Genomic DNA, 6,484 nt, shown 5'->3' with positions numbered 1-6,484 from the left:
CGTGACCAAAAGAAACGGAGGCTCTGAGGACGAGAATGAGGCCGATGAAACCAAAGGAATCTGACGAATTTAAGGACGGTGCCTACTTTTGTTAGTGCGCACACGTTCTGCGCATCACGCAAGCCATGGTTTAAGCGCCACGCGCGCGCTGGGTTGACATGACGCAATCAACTACGCTACCAAGTACGCAACTAAATTGAAAGCAAAGTTTTCCTACTGTGACCAAATCAAGTTTAATGAACCTGTACTTAAACCAGGAACACCAGAACAGCAGCATATCGCTAACCACTAACTGTTAACGTCTTCCAGCTGAAAAACTAGGTGTTATCTGTCGAAAATTATACTGAAATCCAACTGTAAACATGTACCTGCAGATGGCGTAGTGCGCGCGCAAAACAAGTGAGAGACGATACGCAAATGTTTTACTTACTGAGGAGGTGACAGGAAAAAATGTAACAGGCACCTTAAAAAGTTTACAAAAGGATCAGTAACTTTAAAAAAACGCGTGGTTACCCCTATATTTTATGTTATGAGATGGAAGTGGCAAGCCTATTCATCACGTGATTAGTTTCTGGTTGTGAGCAAAAGATATTTAGACTGTATTTTAGCTGAAACAGAGGACGGCTGTCAGAGACGCTAAAAGTGCTGTTGCAACGATTTTGTTATTACAAACATACCAAAAATGGTTTTTATGTTACCATTTACCATGTAGTTTTCAGATCTTTATAAATGTGTTTGCTTTTCTGTATGTAAAGGCGAATTCTAAAGAAAGCTGCGAAGAAATATCCTCTCCTTCTATTTTCAGAAAAATGCTGATGTCAGCATTTTTGTTGAGATTCAAGGCTAATTATCTCGAAAAAATGCGTGGCTACCCTCTTTTTTTCTTTGTGGATTCCGATAGCCCTTGCAAAGATCTACTTTTTCCGCAAGGTCCTAACCTGGCGCAGAAACCTTTCTATTTAGTAGGCACCGTCCAACAAATGTACTAAATAAAGTACACTTCTAGATCGTTTTCACGTGACGTCATCACTTTCTAAAATCCAAAACTAAAGAACCACCAAAGTCTTTATCCTTATCGGGCATAAGAGGCGGTATATTTATATCTGTTTACGATTTTACAGCTCAACAGCGTGCTTCGTTTGGAATCCAGAGAATTTTGAATTTCAGGGTTATGGAGGTGCGTGACACAAGGCTACGATCGAGTTTGTCGAAAAATGTATACTTATCTCATGATTTTGAGCCTTTTTAGAAGTTAGAGCATTATGAAAAGTGCTTATGTAATGCTTGTTTGATCAGTACTGATAATCAGTCGCCTAGATAGCCAAAGTAAGTTCCAGATGTTTACACTATTTTCCGGCCGCCATATTGGTGTACCACGGAGGTACACCAACATGGCGTTTTCATACTGGGCTCTGTAAATATCTGCGAAACATTTCGACGAATATCTGAAGTTTGGGGAAACGCACATGCCTAAAACTTGGCGAAAAGTCTTATTTAGTTATCTTCTATAACATCATAACTTCATAGCTTTTTCCACTGGATGGTTTTCGATTTATTTTTTTTTATTGCGTGACAGTGAAAACGATCTATTACGTAGATATAACAATAATTTACGCAGATTATGTGCAACTTTCGCGAATAAATGAAGTTTGCTCCCTCTTCTACCTAAGCTCGATCCACGCAGAAGAGCGATCTGGGAATTAGTCTATGACAGTACAATGTAACCCCGAGGGGTACACGCAGAAACACTGGGTGGAGGTGTGCGACCCCCTTCCCAAAACCTGTTTCCTATTTATGACCGAAATCTGCGATTTCCCCTACCCTCTTTATGACCTGACCAATAATTTGATACCCTGTTTATGACCGTCGCGGCTGGCACAGTTGCCGTAATCAGTAATTTATGAAGGGCTTTTGTTGATGGTCTTATCGATAATGATGAAAAAGTAGTCTCTTCTAAAAGCATACACAATTTACGTCTAGAGTGCAAGATTCATACCCTATTTATGACAAAAATGGCCAAAATCAAGACCCTATGTATGACCAAAACGGCTGTAAACCATACCCTTCTGGGGCCTCACATTCCTATATAATATATGGCCCATAAAAGGGAGTACCCTCCCGGAAATGTAACGCTCTGTGAAGGAGACGTTACAAACTTCCAGTCATCGCTACTTACTGTGTTCGGGGGTATGTGGGGGGGGCGGGGGGGCGGCGGGTATATAGGTACAGTTGAACCCCACTATTTCGAACTCCCAGGAGAAACGAAAAAAAGTTCGAAATACCGAGCGTTCTAACCTGAGTATCAGGCCTTTGTTAGCAAGAGGATAGGAGTAGGGGGAAATTGCAGAGAAAGGCCTAACAAAAGCGTTTTAATTGGCTTATGTCGAACATCCAAAATCTGGACGCGCGTTAGGCTGATTGGATATTACACAATGCAACATAATCTCACACTGATGTGAAGTTTATATGAAATAATAAGGCTTCTTCTTTCCAATTGCTTAAATTGGAAAATTAACTGCGATGATCATTCTTCACTCTCATAATCTCACACTACCGGAAGTGAAAGCATTTCGATTGGCGGTAAATTCTTTTCTGTCGGGATATTCATCAGGCTTGTTATTTCATCGTCGAGCTCAGAGTATTAGTCAGAAAACAGAGCTCTCTTTGTTGAAGGCCTTTGCAAGTGCTTTTTTCTTGCTGCTTCGCCTTTGGAGTCACTCCAGTTTACGTTGGGGATCGCTGACCTCGAACAGGAATTGAACCTCTAGGACTGGCTCGCGAAGGAGTTCGTGGAGCGCTTTTCTTCGCCTCGTCGAGTGCCCTACCACCTGCCAATGAGACCCTGTTAGGGGTAAATTCCGACAAGCGACAATGGCCTTGAAACGGCGACATCAGAGCTATGAACTGGCGACGAACGACAGACTACTCCAGCGAAATAGAGAAAGCGACACCAATGGCAAGATAGAACGACAACGAATTTCGGAACTGAGAACGCAGTGGTTGTTTTAAACGTCTGAGTCGAAGTGAAGACACATTTCCAGAGTTTTATATGTGTTTTCCTCTCTCACGCGCGATGTCGACGGGTCGTAAAACCCAGGCTTTCTTTTATATGTTTAAACGTCCACGTCGAATAAATCGAGTCCGTCATTGCCGAGCATTTTTTTCTCTCTCTCAGCTGAGTGAGCAGTGCCCTAAAACGCCTAAAAACACGCTTAAGGAAAAAGGAAAGATATCTTCGACCGTCTGCTTCATACTTTTATTAGTGGGTCACCAGTAAAAGAATATGGAGCTGTATTATCAACAAATGGCATTATGAAAGGAAAGGAGAGACAGGGGAAAGCTGCCAAGGTCTTCTCGTCTTCAGCGGAAGATAAGGGTTTCGCCAAATTCAAAGGAAGGTTATAGATAGGAGAGATTATCTGATTGAGGCCGTTGAGATTTTGAGTTTAGAGCGGTTTTTAAACATAAACATGGTAAAAATAGTCATAGGTTCGGTTGTACTTTAGGTCCAAATACTGTAAAATGGCTCAAAATAGCAATTCCAAGCGTCTAAATTTCAAAATTTCCCGAGGGGAGCATGCCCCCACATCCCCTAGGAGGTTAGCAACTTCAGCGCTCGAAAGTATGCCCAAGCCCTTAGAAAGCATGCCCTCAATATGTCCCCCAACACGCCCCCAGCCCCTTACAAAATTTTGAAAAATTGAAGCAGCTAAGAAGTCTTTTCCTTCATTCTGAGTCGAAATGTGATGCTTAAAAAGTAACCATAAAGTAATCATTAAACCCACTGACCAGAGAAATGCTGGCTCTGCATAAGAATTCCTACTGCTGAAAACTGTTCGAAGCAAGTGCAAAACGTACAAGGAGTAAATTATATCCAAAGAGATAGTTAGTTATATAAGTACTCGACTAAAACAGCAGAGGAACCTTCAATGCGTGAGAAATAATAGTTTCAGCGTGAGAGCACAAGATTGAATTCGTTTGGGTGAGCCTCATGCTCAATGCGTGAGACTTGAGAGCACTGTGTCGGTTTTTTCTTTTAATAAACAAAGGTATCACGATGTGTTATACGTGTAGCTTCGTTTTAATCGAACAAGGTCAAATTTCCCGACACAACTCCTCTGAGACGAAATTCCGACAGGCGACATAGGAATCTTGCGAAATGTCGACATGGCTGGTGACGAATTTCAGACAGGGGACATGGGTACCTCCCCCCCCCCCCCCCCCACCTAACAGGGCCTCGCCAATGCCTCCCGTAACTCCGTGAACATTCTCTATTTTCCTAGTGCATTTTTTGCAAACAGACCTTTTGCCGTCTTCACCATCTTGAATGAATGACAACAATTCTCAATTCGAGCAATAATTCCACAAGAATGACAGGTTTTTCACACAAACCTTTAGAAAACTCTTTGTTATAAGTTTCAGAAAACAGCGGTACTTAGGCTTTTGTACATTATGCTGGCATTTTTTCGAGCATTTTAATAGTGAGGCAAAAGCATTAAGCATTATTCGAGCATTTCAGTGGCATTTTCCCGGAAAATTATTTTTTTCCACAGAAAATAGAAATAAAAATTCTTTTTTACGAGAAAATGAAGACTTAACTCGAAATTGAAAAAAAAAATTCAAATGCCACCCTAAAACAGCCGAGTGGGGACTGAGGAAAGGTCAGCGGTAGTCAAATCAAAGGCGGTCATCAGACATTCTCGTCCCCATAGCCCTTTTCGCTCCTCTTAGCCGGCAGGGCCTTAGCTTCGATTCTCGTGCCAAGGCCGTGCCGGCTAAGAGGAGCGAAAAGGGCTATGGGGACGAGAATGGTCATCAGGGGGGGCGGCCATGTTTGTTTAGTCACCTTTGTGATAAACAAAACCCATGTACGAGCATTAGCCGAACATTTCAGTGACCTTTTGGAGGATGACCGAGCATTTTAGTGGGAAAAATGGAGCATTAAGGTGGAGCATTTTAGTGGGGAAATAAGAGCATAATGTACAAAAGCCTAGCGGTTCTGTGGCGACACACTTCCATACTTTGTGTGAAAATTTTTGAAGCAAATTGTGCAAATATTCTCGGAAGCCATTGGACGAAACCGATTTTTTTTGCTCAAATTCCCGCCGTTGAGATCTGTGATGCATGCAAGTAAACATGACAGCCGGAAATGATTCTGATTGGTTAATACATATACTGACGCTTGTCGCGCTATGAGGAGGTGGAAGACTGCAATAAAAACCCTCGCGTCAGGCTTTTCTTTGCCGGTGCTTCCTCCTCTTACTAAAGCCTAATACTCAGGCTACGAGCGTGCGAAATAGCCCGTAGTAAATGAATGAACGCCAAATCCAAGGGAAATGGTTTTAAGTTCGAAATAACGGGGAATTCAAAATAACCAAGTTCGAATTAGCGGAGCTTTAACGGCATATAGGTATGTGCGTCCCCAAAGGGTATGTTTAGCAAAGGGGCATATATAGATTTTGACCACTTTGGTCTGAAATAGGGTAGTTTTTCAGGCTTTGTTTTGGCTTGCCACTGGGAATTTTTTTTTTTTTTTACAAGGAACTGATTTTTCCTACCAAGATTGGCAAAACTGTAGCCCTTCTCAAATGTTCACGCAAATGGAAACTATCTCTGGTCAGCTGCAGCATGCAGTCATATGATTAGCGTTGTGTAGTAATTTTAGATGTCTGAAATGTGTTGTCAATTTTTGGCTCATGTCTGAAATAGGGTATGAAAATCACATCGAATCACAGATTTTGGTTTGAAATAGGCGAAGGGTTTCAAGGTTAGGGTCACTCACCACCCCCCCCCCCCCCCCCCCCCACCAAAAACTTCGTAGATTACCTTCTCCGGGTTACTATGCAAGTTCAGTGTTGAACTATGAAAACAGGGAGGGAAGACATCAACTTGAATGGGAGTTGTTTTTTGAGCTTACTGAATCAAAAGCTAGACTGGTGGGCGGATACAATTCGTGGGACAATAAGTGAGAAACCACAAACTGCAAGGGACCGCATACGATAAACACTGCCAACGTAGGATCTACAAGAGATCTGATCAGCCAAAAAAATGTATGAAGACAAACAGTAGACTGCAAGGCTGATACTACGTGAAAAACGTTTCGAGACACCAACATGACAAGAACCGATAAAGTAGGATTGCAACAGTGGACGTGGACAGCTGTCCACTGTTGCGATCCTACTTTATCGGTAACGTAGACTAGGACAACTTTCGCAAAAGTGGGCTTCTGTCGGCAAATTCGAGGAAAAGTTGGGAAACACACTTTTCTAGATGAAAATTATGCGCTGAACACGAAACTCTTGTTTACCAAGTTTGGTTCTGCCATTTCCACCTTCAAATCAGCTATTTATATTAACCAGGGGCGGGGGAGAACACTCTGCGACGCCTGGCACTTTTTTTGTGTTTGGATCATCCAACAAAAAGTGACGTCACATCCGGTAAAAAAGCGCGCTGAGCGGCAAAATAAAATTTGACTGCGACATAA

Source organism: Orbicella faveolata, unplaced genomic scaffold (genome assembly GCF_042242905.1).
Source record: "Orbicella faveolata isolate gen_17 unplaced genomic scaffold, um_ofav_v1 contig_47, whole genome shotgun sequence".
Taxonomy (NCBI): Eukaryota; Metazoa; Cnidaria; class Anthozoa; order Scleractinia; family Merulinidae; genus Orbicella; species Orbicella faveolata.
The sequence above is the reverse complement of the archived record's forward strand: the minus strand, read 5'-3'. Positions refer to the sequence as shown.